Below are 12,485 nucleotides of genomic sequence, written 5' to 3'. Positions count from 1 at the left end.
GGTGGTAGTACCTTCATGCCCTTTCTTCCCTGCAGGGGACATTGCTGGACACCTTTCTGATGGATTATTTCTTGTAGGTTGGTTGGGAGCCCTGAACACACTGAGTCTGCCCCAAGCAAGATGAGCAGTTCTCACCTTATGGCCACCTCTTCACTTCCTGCTGGGGCCTTCCAGCATGGCTCATAGAGTGATCACTGGCTTCACTTCCTTTGGCTGAAGCCCATCTGCCATATCTTCTTTGAAAGCAAAGAAGCTATTTTAATAAAGCCCAAGGAGGTTAGCAAGAAATTATTTCTGCTCTGGAATGTGGGCTCTGTTGTCACATCATCTAAGAGAACCTACAAATCTAGACTTTTGTGTAAATTTGAAAATTATTCCAGTCTTGCATCTTAGTCTTCAGTTTGTAATCCTTAAGGGAACTCAAATCTTAGTCCAAGAAGAGGCCTTTAAAAAAAAGTGCATTTCTGCCCCCCACCCCCACCCCATCTGCTCTTCTTGCCTCGTTTAATAACACCTTACTTCTCACAAACCCCTTCTGATGTTGTCCATCTCACTAGGCCAAGGAAACCCAGCTATGCTCCCAGGAACATCAAGAGATTGCTTCCTTACCACCCCCTGACCCCTTACCTACTCCTGTGCCCCAACACTGCAGAGAATGGTGAAGTATTTCTGTCTGATTTCATGAAGCTTGCCACCATTTCTTTCAGATCCCAGCCAGGGAGTTGCTGGAAACAATCAACAATGAAAATAATATGGTGTTGCAGTCTGCTATGGGCTGAAGTGTGTCCCCTTAAAATATATGTTGAAACCCTAACTCCCAGCACTCAGGATGTGACTGTATTTGGAGACAGGGCCTTTGAAGAGGCGATTAGGTTAAAGTGATGCTGTTAAGGTGGGCCCTAATCCAATCTGACTGGTGTTCTTTTAAGAAGAGGAAATTTGGAGAAACATAAGAGACACCAGGGATATGTGCACACAGAGGAAAGGGCACATGAGGACTCAGGGTAAAGGTCACCATCTACAAGCCCAGGAGAGAGGCCTCAGGAGAAACCAGATCTGCTGACACTCCCATCTGGAACTCCGAGGCTCCAGAACTGAGATAAGATACATTTCGGCTGTCTAAGTCACCTGGCCTGTGGTAATTTGTTATAGCCCCAGCAGGCCAATCCACAGGCACCGGAGGGAGGCAATAGGCAGTAAAAAGGGGGAGGATCTCAGACAAAAGCCCAGCCTCCTCCTTATGCAGGATTGGAACCCTCAGGTCACAGAACCTGAGTTCGGATACAGGGGTGTTCGACCCAGCAAGGTCTACTGAGCCTCCCGCAGGATTTCATGTAAAGTAGTGTATCTATAATAATGAGGGGTTACAGATTATAGGAAAGGCTCTTAGAGGTTCCTTCTAAATCCCCAAGGGATTTTCCTTCATTACAGAATGTGAGAATTACTGTCACAAATATCCTGTAAAAATTCTATAGCAGCAAACTCGCAGTATAAAAATATACCAAAAGGTCTTTTCCAGAGTTCACGTTAATACAACAAAAATAATCTCAGAAAAATTTAGAGGTCCATGAATTCAGATTTGATCCAATATATTTTCTCTAAAATCTCCAACAATCCCCAGATTTAGCCAACCCGATAATATTACCACTTATGGCTGGGTACAGTGGCTCACACCTGTAATCCCAGCACTTTGGGAGGCCAAGGCAGGTGGATCACCTGAGGCCAGGAGTTCGACACCAGCATGACCCACATAGTGAAACTCCGTCTCTACTAAAAATATGAAAATTAGCTGGGCGTGGTTATGGGCGCCTGTAATCCCAGCTACTCGGGAGGCTGAGGCAGGAGAATTGCTTGAACCTGAGAGGCGGAGGTTGCAGTGAGCCGAGATAGCGTCACTGCACTCCAGCCTGGGTGACAAGAGCAAAACTCCATCTCAAAACAAACAAACAACAACAACAAATATATATATATATGTATGTGTGTGTGTGTTTGTGTATACATATACACACATATATACATATATACTTATATATATACGTATATATGTACACATACGTATACATACGTATACATACGTATATGTAGATATACGTATATATATAACCACTTATTCTTTTCTAGAATCTCAAAATAAGCAGCTAAATTAATTCCTTGGGAGAAGTCAAGAAAAAGGTCACTCAAGTCTGCGTAACAAGTGAACAACATCTATTTCCCATTGATGATCCCATAGAGTGGACTCTAAGCAAAAAGGAATAAAACCCCCATCAGCCCAGGGAGGGAAAAAGAGCCAGGCTTCTGGTGCTTCTCAAAAGGATCTGCCTTAAAGTACAATTCTGATAAACACCTCAGTGAGGAACAGGTGATTGCAATGCATTGGTAGAAGTCTCATTTATCATTTAGTCCAATATAATTATTCTGACCTATTCTATTTCATACCACAATAACTTTGGAGGAATCCAATGGAGTTTGGCAGAAACACTTTTGGGGGGATAAAAAGAAACGTAGCTTTTCCAGTGTCATTCTTTAATATGAGCCACAAAAGACTGTGTAGGGGTGGGGGTGTCTACTCAAATCACAGAGGTGAAAAGACTTAAGACATGAGATCCAAGAAGAAGAAAAGATTTATAAATCCTAAAATGTATAGAGTATGAAAATGGACACCCTTTAAAAGTATTGTATGACATGGTCAAGTTTTAAGGAAAGAAAGAAAGAAAGGGCTTAATGAATCCACCTCTTCTAAAGAAATTGGTCCCCCAAATTTCCATTTCATTGCCATGACAACTAGTACTCCATCATTGCCATGGTAACCAGCTGAATAGCATTAGTCTAAAGACAAGCTCTCTGATTGGGTGACCAACGAAAGCCATTAGGTGCCCCACCACAATGCTGAAAGACTGTTTTGCAATCACTTTGACCTATTTCTAGCTTTTCAATGTGTTTTAATTCTCCAAAGTGTTTCCCTAAAACCAAATGTTTTTTGGAATGAGACAATTTCAAGAAGTGTATAATAACTGTATTCCTGCATCTCCCTGCTAAGTTCAAGACCTTGTTTTCTATCCCAGAAGTGTGGTAATGTATGACAGCCATACCCTTCACCATGCCTTGCAGTTTAATTATGACATCCTCTCTGTTATAGCAACTAGGCATGCTAGCCACATCTAAACCAGATGTTGGTTGCTGGTGACAACAAGCTACCTTCTTTGTTTGATGAGGCCACTGACAAGTTGAACTGCAAGGAAACTTTGACGGTGGGAAGTGACAATCCGGTAAAATAACAGAGGGGGGCCAGGTGCAGTTACTCTTGCCCATAGTCCCAACACTTTGGGAGCCTGAGGCAGGAGGATCATCTGAGGTCAGGGGTTTGAGACCAGCCTGGCCAACATGGTGAAATCCTGTCTCTACTAAAAATACAAAAATTAGCCAGACGTGGTGGTGGGCGCCTGTAATCCCACCTACTTGGGAGCCTGAGGCAGGAGAATCGCTTGAACCCAGGAGGCAGAGGTTGCAGTGAGCTGAGATTGTGCCATTGAACTCCAGCCTGGGTGACAGAGCAAGACTCCATCTCAAAAATAAATAAGTAAATAATGGGGGGAAGGGATACATGCATATGGAAGTGCTCTTGTTTATATGCGCATGTAAACCAGTATTTATAATTTAAAAATGGCTTTTAAAAAACGCTATCCTTTTAAAAAGCTGTTGAGATGATGACGATGATTGATGATGATGGTGGTGATTATTATTATTATTTTATAGACGGGACCTCCCTATGCTGTCCAGGCTGTTCTTGAACTCCTGAGCTCAAGCAATCCTCCCACCTCAGCCTCCTGAGTAGCTGGGGCTACAAGCATGTACCACTGTACCTGCTCGCTGTTAAGCTTTTTAATAAAAACATATTTTTCAGCTGATAATCTTGCTGGGTACTTGCTCAAAGCCAACTGCATATATATTCATGAATCACTCGTAGCATACTGTTGGAAGAAGAGATACCTTGGGAAACCTATTCCACCCCTAGCCCACCCCCTCTTAGTTGGACCACACTTTTGTTAGGTGTGTACTGTTGAGAAACTTCCTTGAAAAATTCCAGCTCTGGACTTTCATAAAATACGTGTTGAGAACCTACCAGTAGGCAGTGCCAGAGCTGCTAAAGCAATGGACTTGAAAGTGCAGTCTAGTTAGCAGGCGGGGAGTTAGAGAAAGGAGGGAAGGCACCTGCCTTGAAACTGGGTTTGCAGAGCACATACAACTGAATATCACAGATCAATGAAAACAAAGATTTCTCAAGACACCTTTATCAATTCAACAAATATTTCAGAGGACCTGCTAGGTAGCACTCATCTAAATGCTCAAGATACATAGTGACAGACAAGCCCTGCCCTTGTGGAGTTAACGTTCACATTTTACAAGAGAGTGGGAAAATGGCAATAGTTCATATCCAAGAATAGAACTATTTTGTGTGGAATGATAGAAATTATGGGGTACTCCAACCCTGAGCATTCCTTGGCACGGCCACTGGTGTTTGTTATGCCCCAGCCACTGTGCAAAGGCTGGAAATGCAAAGGTCAGCAGAAACAGGCTTAGCCCTTGGCCTCAGGAAGTTTATAGAACAGAAAGGAAGGGAGTTACTCAGAAGTAAATGGTCAACCACTTAAAATGGTGATCAGGGCTGCGAAGGAAAGGAACCGAAGAGCCCTTCGCTGAAGGAGACTGAGCAGGGCTGGGCAGAAACAGGGCTAGGGTGCCCGAGGAAGTGATGACTGAGATGAGGCCTGAGGGATGCAGGGATAAAGGGTGACATAAGATAGAGGGTGAAGAAAAGCATGCAAGACACAGGGAACAGCACGGGCTGCTCCTGGGACCCAAATAGAGCCAGGGAAGAACGCGTGCGAGGAGCCTGGGGAAGGAGCCGGGCTCCACATGCAAGCAGCGGTATTTATTAAAAATAAATCCTTAGATCTCGAAGCCATGTACTAAGTCAAAATGTGCTCCCTAATCAATTTAATATGATTTTAGTTTGAATCTATACATGGAAAACAATGTTTTTGTTTGTGGTTGGAGATGATAATAAAGGGGATATGGTTTGGTTTGAGATTAGAATAAAGAGGATTTCAGCGCAACAATTTTTGAGCACCACTTACATACCAACACTAAGTGTAAAAAGACAAAAGACCCAGTACCTGTTCCTTACAGCTTACTCATACACACAGAACTATATGCAAATCCATCTAGAAAACCCAGAAAGTGACAAGGGAGAGAGAGGTATGTGCATGGGACAACCTTCACCTGAACATTTGCATCTAGACTAGCCCAGGAGAAACAGTAGCTACCATTGTTAGCCCACCGCCTTAGGGAAAAAGGCATTCAACGTATCAGCTGAATTACCCCATAGGGTACCACTGTGAAGATCAGAGTCTTATTTGAAGATCTACTCTGAACCTCCAGAGAAAATTCCATTTCTCCCTCCTAGGAAAGAATTCAGTAACAGTAGTTTCTTATCTAGCCACAGTACCAGGATAAATTCATTTTAAATGCAAGTATGAGAATAGAAACCTGCACAGCTAGCACCAAGAGAACATATGTAACCCATGAGAAATGACTAAAAGTTTAGAATATGCCTCATAGGGGGAAAAATTCAATAGCTACCAAAATGAGTCTTTCTACACAGCTAGAACAGAGTCCAAGCAAAACCCTCTGACCCAAGATAAGGAATCCCACAGGCAGAATGACTAATACTAACAGATGTATTTGGTCTCTTCAAAGCCATTTAGAAATGAAAAGCACTACATCCAAATGTTTATCATCACTGTTAATAATTGCTATTTTTGCCTCTATATTCACGATCTAAACTTGACAGAGTAACTCAGATCACACAATTCATACAAGTACAGCAAGATAGAGACAGAAGACCTGAATGGAAATCTCAGAGCATGCTTCCACTTCACAAAGGCATAGTCTCTGTCAAATAAACAAGATTTAAAGTATGGGAAGCAACAATACCACAGATAAAATTGCTACCTGGCAAGGGAGAACACCTTACTGTGGATCTGTTTGTAGAGTCTCAGAATTTTCCATCTGGAAGGAAACCTACAGGCCCCTATAGACCAACCTTCAACATAATTGCTAACCTAGTCATTGGATTAAAAAAAGGAAAGGAGGGGAAAAGGGACAGAAAGGGGAAGAAAGGGAGAGAGGAAGAGAAGAAAAAAAAAGGGAAGGGGGAGAAGGAAGAAAAAAATCAAGTGAATGAAACAGTACAGGGATGAAATCATAATCCTGCAGCTCAACGCTTACTTAGTTCTCTGTCTCCTCCCAGGTTGACTCCAAACGATTGATATTCACTAGTTAGGAGGTCTGATCAGGTATAGATAAGCTGTGCCATACAAAGGCCCCAGTGGGCTTATCCTGTCTTTAAAAATAACTCCAAAGTACTGCACCAAAGCCTTTGCAGAAAATCCATATGCACTCCCAGGGCTCTGACCCATAAAACATTCTTACCAGGGACCTGGATGAGGCCATATACTGTGCGATGACCATGGGCCAATGGAAATCTTTTGAAAACTTGCTGGAAGGTCCACTGTGTAACCTACTTTGTTGTTTTTTAATCTGGATAAAGGACATTTCAGCCCGTAGCACCCAGGAAGGGTATTATGTGAATAAATGAGGTGTTCTCTTTCATGACTAATTTCTGTGCTTCTAGATAAATTTCCCTAATGAGGAGTTCTCTATTGAAATTTTCCTTCTTCCCTTCCTTAGTCCCTCTTCTCTCCCACAAATTGTAAGACATGTTTCATACCCTAGAAAAGCTCACAGTCTAATGAGTGAGAAGACATTTATTCCTTCATGGAGGTCTGAAATATCATAGCATTTCCAGTGGTACAAATAGTTTAGAAGGCTCAAGTCCAAGTCGAGAATAGACACATCTTACTCCAGCGAACAAGGCAGAAAGTTAAATGCCATGAGAGTGGGATGAACAATTGGGACAGGGTCCTTGAAGGAGAAGAAATTACTTCCAATAGGGGATATAGGGGAAAACGTAATACAAAAGGTGGCCTTTCCCTGGGTCTTTTAGGAGGCATAGGGTTTTGGCAGGTAAAGATGGCAAGAGGTGATGATCTATCCTAGATCAGAGGTTTTCTTTTTCTCTTTTTTTTTTTTTTTTTTTTTTTGAGATGGAGTCTTGCTCTTGTCACCCAGGCTGGAGTGCAGTGGCGTGATCTCGGCTCTGCAACCTCTGCCTCCTGGGTTCAAATGATTCTCCTGCTTCAGCCTCCCGAGTAGCTGGGATTACAGGCACCTGCCACCACACCCGGCTAATTTTTTTTATTTTTAGTAGTTGCATTTTAGTGGTTTCATCATGTTGGGCAGGCTGGTCTCGAACTCCTGACCTCAGGAGTTCTGCCCACCTCAGCCTCCCAAAGTGCTGGGATTACAGGTGTGCGCCACTGCGCCTGGCAGATTGGAGGTTTTCAAACTGCAATCCCTGGTCCTGCAGCATCAGCAACACTTAGAAATACAAAAGCCAGGGTCTTACCCTTGACCTGCTGAATCAGAAATGAGGCTTAGCATGCTTTGTTTAGCATCCCAGTGATTCTGATTCATACTTTATTGGAGAATCAATAATCTAGATTTAAGATCCTTAGCCTGGGGTCTGTGAACGTGGATAGGAAAAAAATACATCTTTATTTTCCCTAATGTCTAACTGAAATTTAGCATTTCCTTCCATTACAGATGTAGGCCATAAATTGCCACGATAATTATTAGGACCAATGCCATATAATGTTATTAAATGTATTAATAAAGAAGAATGCATACAACATAGCAGATTTTTAAAGATTTTTATAACTGTATTTCAATATAATTGGTTTCTTTGTAATTTCGTGTATCATTTTATACATTAAAAACATTGTGAGAAAGTGTATGCTTTGCAGGCTGCCAATGAAATCTCATCTTTTATACCAAAAATGTGAAGAACCCCTAGTCTAGAAGGATTCCAGACAAAGAAAACTCGGAGCAAAGGCAAGAAAATACACGGCCGGCCAAGTATTCCATCTTGCGTAAAACTGAGGTAAAGCAAGGAAATGCCGGAAGAGAAAAAAGAAAAGGCTGAACCTGATTGTCAGAACTGGACTTCTTCCAGCAGACTCTGGGGAGCTACTTAATCAGGACTTTTTAAAAAGAGGGAGCAAGAGGCAGAGCCAAAGAGACACAACCAGCTCAGGGTTTTCAAAGAATTCCCTAGCAAAGGTAAGAAGGAAGGCCTGGAATAGAAAGAAACAGAAGGTGAGAGACCAAGCAGGAGATGAGATTTCTAATCCAGGCTTAACTAATAACCCAAAGTGAAGAAAGAACTGACTATGAAAATGGGACGAATATGAGAGTGCTGTGAAAATTCAGCAGTGACTAAAACAGAAGAATCAAACATGACTCCAAAGTCTGAAGAGAAGGCGACTGGGACAAGAGTCATACTAAGAAAGAATTAAGGATGCCAAGTGGAGCAAGTCTGGGGAAGGAAAGTGCTGAGTTGCCTACAGGATATCCGGGTGAAAACATCCAGCAGTTATTTATCTGCCTGGGACAGTACTGACCTTTAAGACTTACTGTATCTCCTGAATAGCCTATTTGGACTTCATCAAGAGCTTTTCCCAAACAGGGATTTTTATCTTGGGGGCCCATGGACTCATGGGGAGTCCCATGAACCTCCCAAATTATTAAAGAAAATTTTATTTGTGTTCATGGACATTTGGGGAGAGGTACGTACTTTCATTACAAACTCAAGGAGCATGAAACTCCCTTTTCCCTCACAAAAATGTTAATACTCTCCATTCATCCTTCTAAAGACTCCAAGCAAGGTAAGCCCTCTTGTCTGAAAATTTGGGGAGGGAGCATGAGTCTCAGAACAAACAGAAAATGCCTCAGGAACAAAGCAGCAGCAGCAGTTACAGTCATGTGTGGATGGTTCTGAGTCAGGAGAAGCTCACTGCACAGTCACCAGATGAGGAAGGCATTTGGAATGTCTTGGTTAAAACTCACTGGAAATGACAGAAGAGTTTCTGACTCATCTCTTGAACCAATTCTTGCCTGAATACCTGTCTCTACAAGAGCAGTCATTAATGCCCCAACCTTAAACAGTAAAAATTGTCATTTTTATAAACCTCATACTGCTCAACTTCCCACTGTCCAAAGAAGCTGAGCTGCACGGGTTGTCCCAGGATGGAAAAGAAGCCACAGCCAAGAAGCTGTGTCTTGCTTTAGTGTTGCCATCTACTGGCTGGTGCTCACTGACTCTCATTCCCAATCTTTTCACTGCCAAAGGAAAGATTTTGCAATTAGGCTGCTTTCTTGATCCAGAGCCTCTCTAGACAGCTCAGTCCCCAAGAGGTCAAAAAAAAAAAAATTTTTTTTAACAGAAACCTACCAGCTCCAAAAACAAAGTAAGGCAAGACCAAATGTCAACAATGTTACTAGGAAGCTTCAGCATTGACTAATAGAGTTTATGGTGAATGCTCCCTAAATGTTAGCCCCACATAATTAAGACAAAAGATGCTTTTAATGTGTCGTATATGAAGTGATTATGAATAAGCAGAGGTTTGTGCCCACAGAATGGAATAGGGATATAATAGCATTGAAAATTGTTATTGTTGTTGTTGTTTCGTTAAAAGTAATTCTCTTTGCTAGGCTGTGTGTAGAAAGTGGTTTTCGTGGTAAGTTTAATAAACATAGCGCCGGGGATTCTGGCTGAATAGCTGAGAGTTAGAATTGAATGGGTTCTCACATACCCCATGGAGGCAGGAAGCAGGGACCAGGTTCCCCAAGTGAGGACTTTGTTGCTCTTATTGAACTACAATGAAAGGGTCTTGTACACTTACTTCATAAGCCCATGGCACTGACCAGAACAGCAAAGACTCTTTATTTCCGAATGCCATAGTAACTCTTTTCACTATTCTTTCGTGTGTGTGTGACAGTACTCACTCTGTCACTCAGGCTGGAGTGGCATGATCTTGGCTCATTGCAGCCTCCATCTACCAGGCTTAGGTGATCCTCCCACCTCAGCCTCCTGACTAGTTGGAACTTACAGGCACATGCCACCACACCCAGCAAAATTTTTTTTTCTTGTATTTTTTGTAGAGATGGGGTCTCACCGTGTTGTCCAGACTGGTCTCAAACTCCTGGGCTGAAGTGATCTGCCACCCTCAGCCTTCCAAAGTGCTGGGATTACAGGCATGAGCCATGCCTGGCCTCTCTTCACTCTTCTTGTGTTCACTTCCTCCTTCCCTGGTTTTTTGTTTTTATTACTTTTCTTCCTTTCCTCTTTATGAACTGTCTAACCCCACATCTACCTTCCACCTCATCATACTGGCACAAACTAAGAGCTAAAAGGAAAAGAGAGTTGCACTTAATTCTCCTCACTCATATGCTTTTCCCTTCTTTTCCTTTTTGCTTTTTAATCCAGCAAAGCACCTTATCTTTCACTCACGTTCACATTAAAATTTAGAAGACTGATCATGTTTGGCCTTTCCGTCCATTATCACCTTCCTATAAAATCAATACATATGGGTGATAAACATAAGTCACAACCACCATCTTATGCATCAGCAAGCCCGCAGCACGTAATACAATTAAAGACTTTTTTGTTGATTAATGAAAGGAGAGGTTGCTAATCCTTTCCTCCTATAACTTAAGGAACAGAAGGAGGAAGAAAGAATATAGTGCCCTTAGATGTCAATTGTCCCTCCTCCCTCCTTTGCGGTCAGGACCCCTCAAAAAAAAAATAAAACATTCGCTCAAGGAGTTATTGAAGGTTTCAAAGAGGAGAGAGGAGAGGTTTACATTGTAACCTCACAACTGACACCCTGAGAGACCTCCCCCTGTGCATTCTCCCCTTGCTTTGCTGAAGTGCATCTAAGGGTCTATTTAATTCTACTAGGCTGAGTTGAGCCTCTTGGCTCCTCTCTCTATCACACCCAGCCATCTCTTCCCCCTGAACCATATTCTTTCTCCAGGGAAGGAAAAATGAAAGCCTTACAGGTAATAAGGCCAATCCTACTCCAAGTATCTCCTCAAAGTATTTTCTCTAAACATTTAATACTTTCCCTAAGAATTTTCTTACCGGCTGTTAAGTAGTTGACATTTTTTCAATATTGTTACAATTCCCACCTGTAAAGTTTGATAAATCTATACGATTTTTTTTAAAGCTAGATATCTCTTCAGGTGCTGGTGGTCCCCCTTCCTTGGAAGTTAATTCCCTGAGGACAGAGACAAAAAACTTATCTTCCTCTCCTCAATGTCATTCATCCATCCTTTTAAAATCAAGCAAGACTATAGGGGCTCAACTTTAATAACATAAAACATTATTGCTCCTGGAGATCTGTGCTGGTTTTCAAACTAAAAATGACATTTAATAAATACTATAAGAAGCACTTTCTCAAGCTTTCCAAGGACAACTATACTTGCTAGACTAGATAGTTACATTCACAAAAACTGGCCTTGTTATTAAAAAACATAGTAGGAAAAAATATGCAAATAAGTCACTTTGTCTGTATAAATGGTTTACTGTGGAACTGAATGATTCCACATCAACTTAGCCATATATAATTTGGTCAAAAACTTTAACTGGAATGTCCAGACCTTGGCCAATGGGAGCTTAAAATGAGGTCACATTTATTTGCTAATATCCATTAGGAAAACGTCAACTCCCCATTCTGCTTAATTACAGGAATTCCAGGCTCTTGACAAATTCCTCTGCTTACTATTTCTGGAAATCAGGACTCCAATCCAGTTGTCTGCTGCCTCCGCCACTCATCTGCCTCCTGACCACATTCCCTGTACACAGGCTGACAGGGGCTCTGTGGCATACCACCTTTGGCAATTCCTGGACTCAACCTTCCTCCTGCTACTGCTGCCCTCCCCTAAAAGAAGGCAGAAACCCCTCTTTTAATTCTTTGATCACATTGCTCAGCCCATCCACAACTTTTAGCAAAGACTTCTTGGAAAGTTCAGGAAAATAGAAGGGGGCATTATGGCATCAATATCTCAAAGCTGTACTATATGTGGTGATTCCCAGAGAACAGCAGTTCAGATGTACCTCATGTCCCTTCAAGCTGGGATTCTACTGAGATATGGAAATATTATTCAAAAGATATGAGAATAGAGATCATTTTAAGAAAATCAATTTTTAGGAAATCAATTTCAGATTCCTCAACTTCCATATGAACTCTCTCCTAAGAACCTGTGAAAGTGCTTTTAGTAAACTAAGCTTTTTCTACCTTCTCCTTTAATAACTGCCTTTCTCTTACCAAAAAATAAACTTACCTCTCACCCATACGTTTACCATAGCGTATTAGGAGACCATTTTCCATGGGTTTTTTCATGTTCTGCAGGTCTTGAGAGTAAGGCATCAACTGCCCTTAGTTCTGCACTATCTCTACAGGTTTCAGTGGGAAGATGGCTCTGCCATCACCATGTCAGACTTCTAGCCTGCAGAACTGAGA

General features: G+C 41.9%; 1 protein-coding gene across 1 annotated transcript in view; it reads right to left on the bottom strand.

The window, feature by feature from the left end:
• Nucleotides 1-2,765: 2,765 nt before the first annotated feature.
• KICS2 (KICSTOR subunit 2) overlaps nucleotides 2,766-12,485 on the bottom strand; it is a 41,002-nt gene continuing 31,282 nt past the window's right edge. The window contains exon 5 of the transcript XR_010108896.1: nucleotides 2,766-12,479. The gene's annotated coding sequence lies outside the window, so the exon portion shown is untranslated. The remainder of the gene's footprint in view (nucleotides 12,480-12,485) is intronic.

The sequence above is a fragment of the Pan paniscus genome, chromosome 10, assembly GCF_029289425.2.
Source record: "Pan paniscus chromosome 10, NHGRI_mPanPan1-v2.0_pri, whole genome shotgun sequence".
Taxonomy (NCBI): domain Eukaryota; kingdom Metazoa; phylum Chordata; class Mammalia; order Primates; family Hominidae; genus Pan; species Pan paniscus.
Note: the sequence above shows the minus strand (reverse complement) of the source record. Positions and strands in the feature narration are given on the sequence as shown.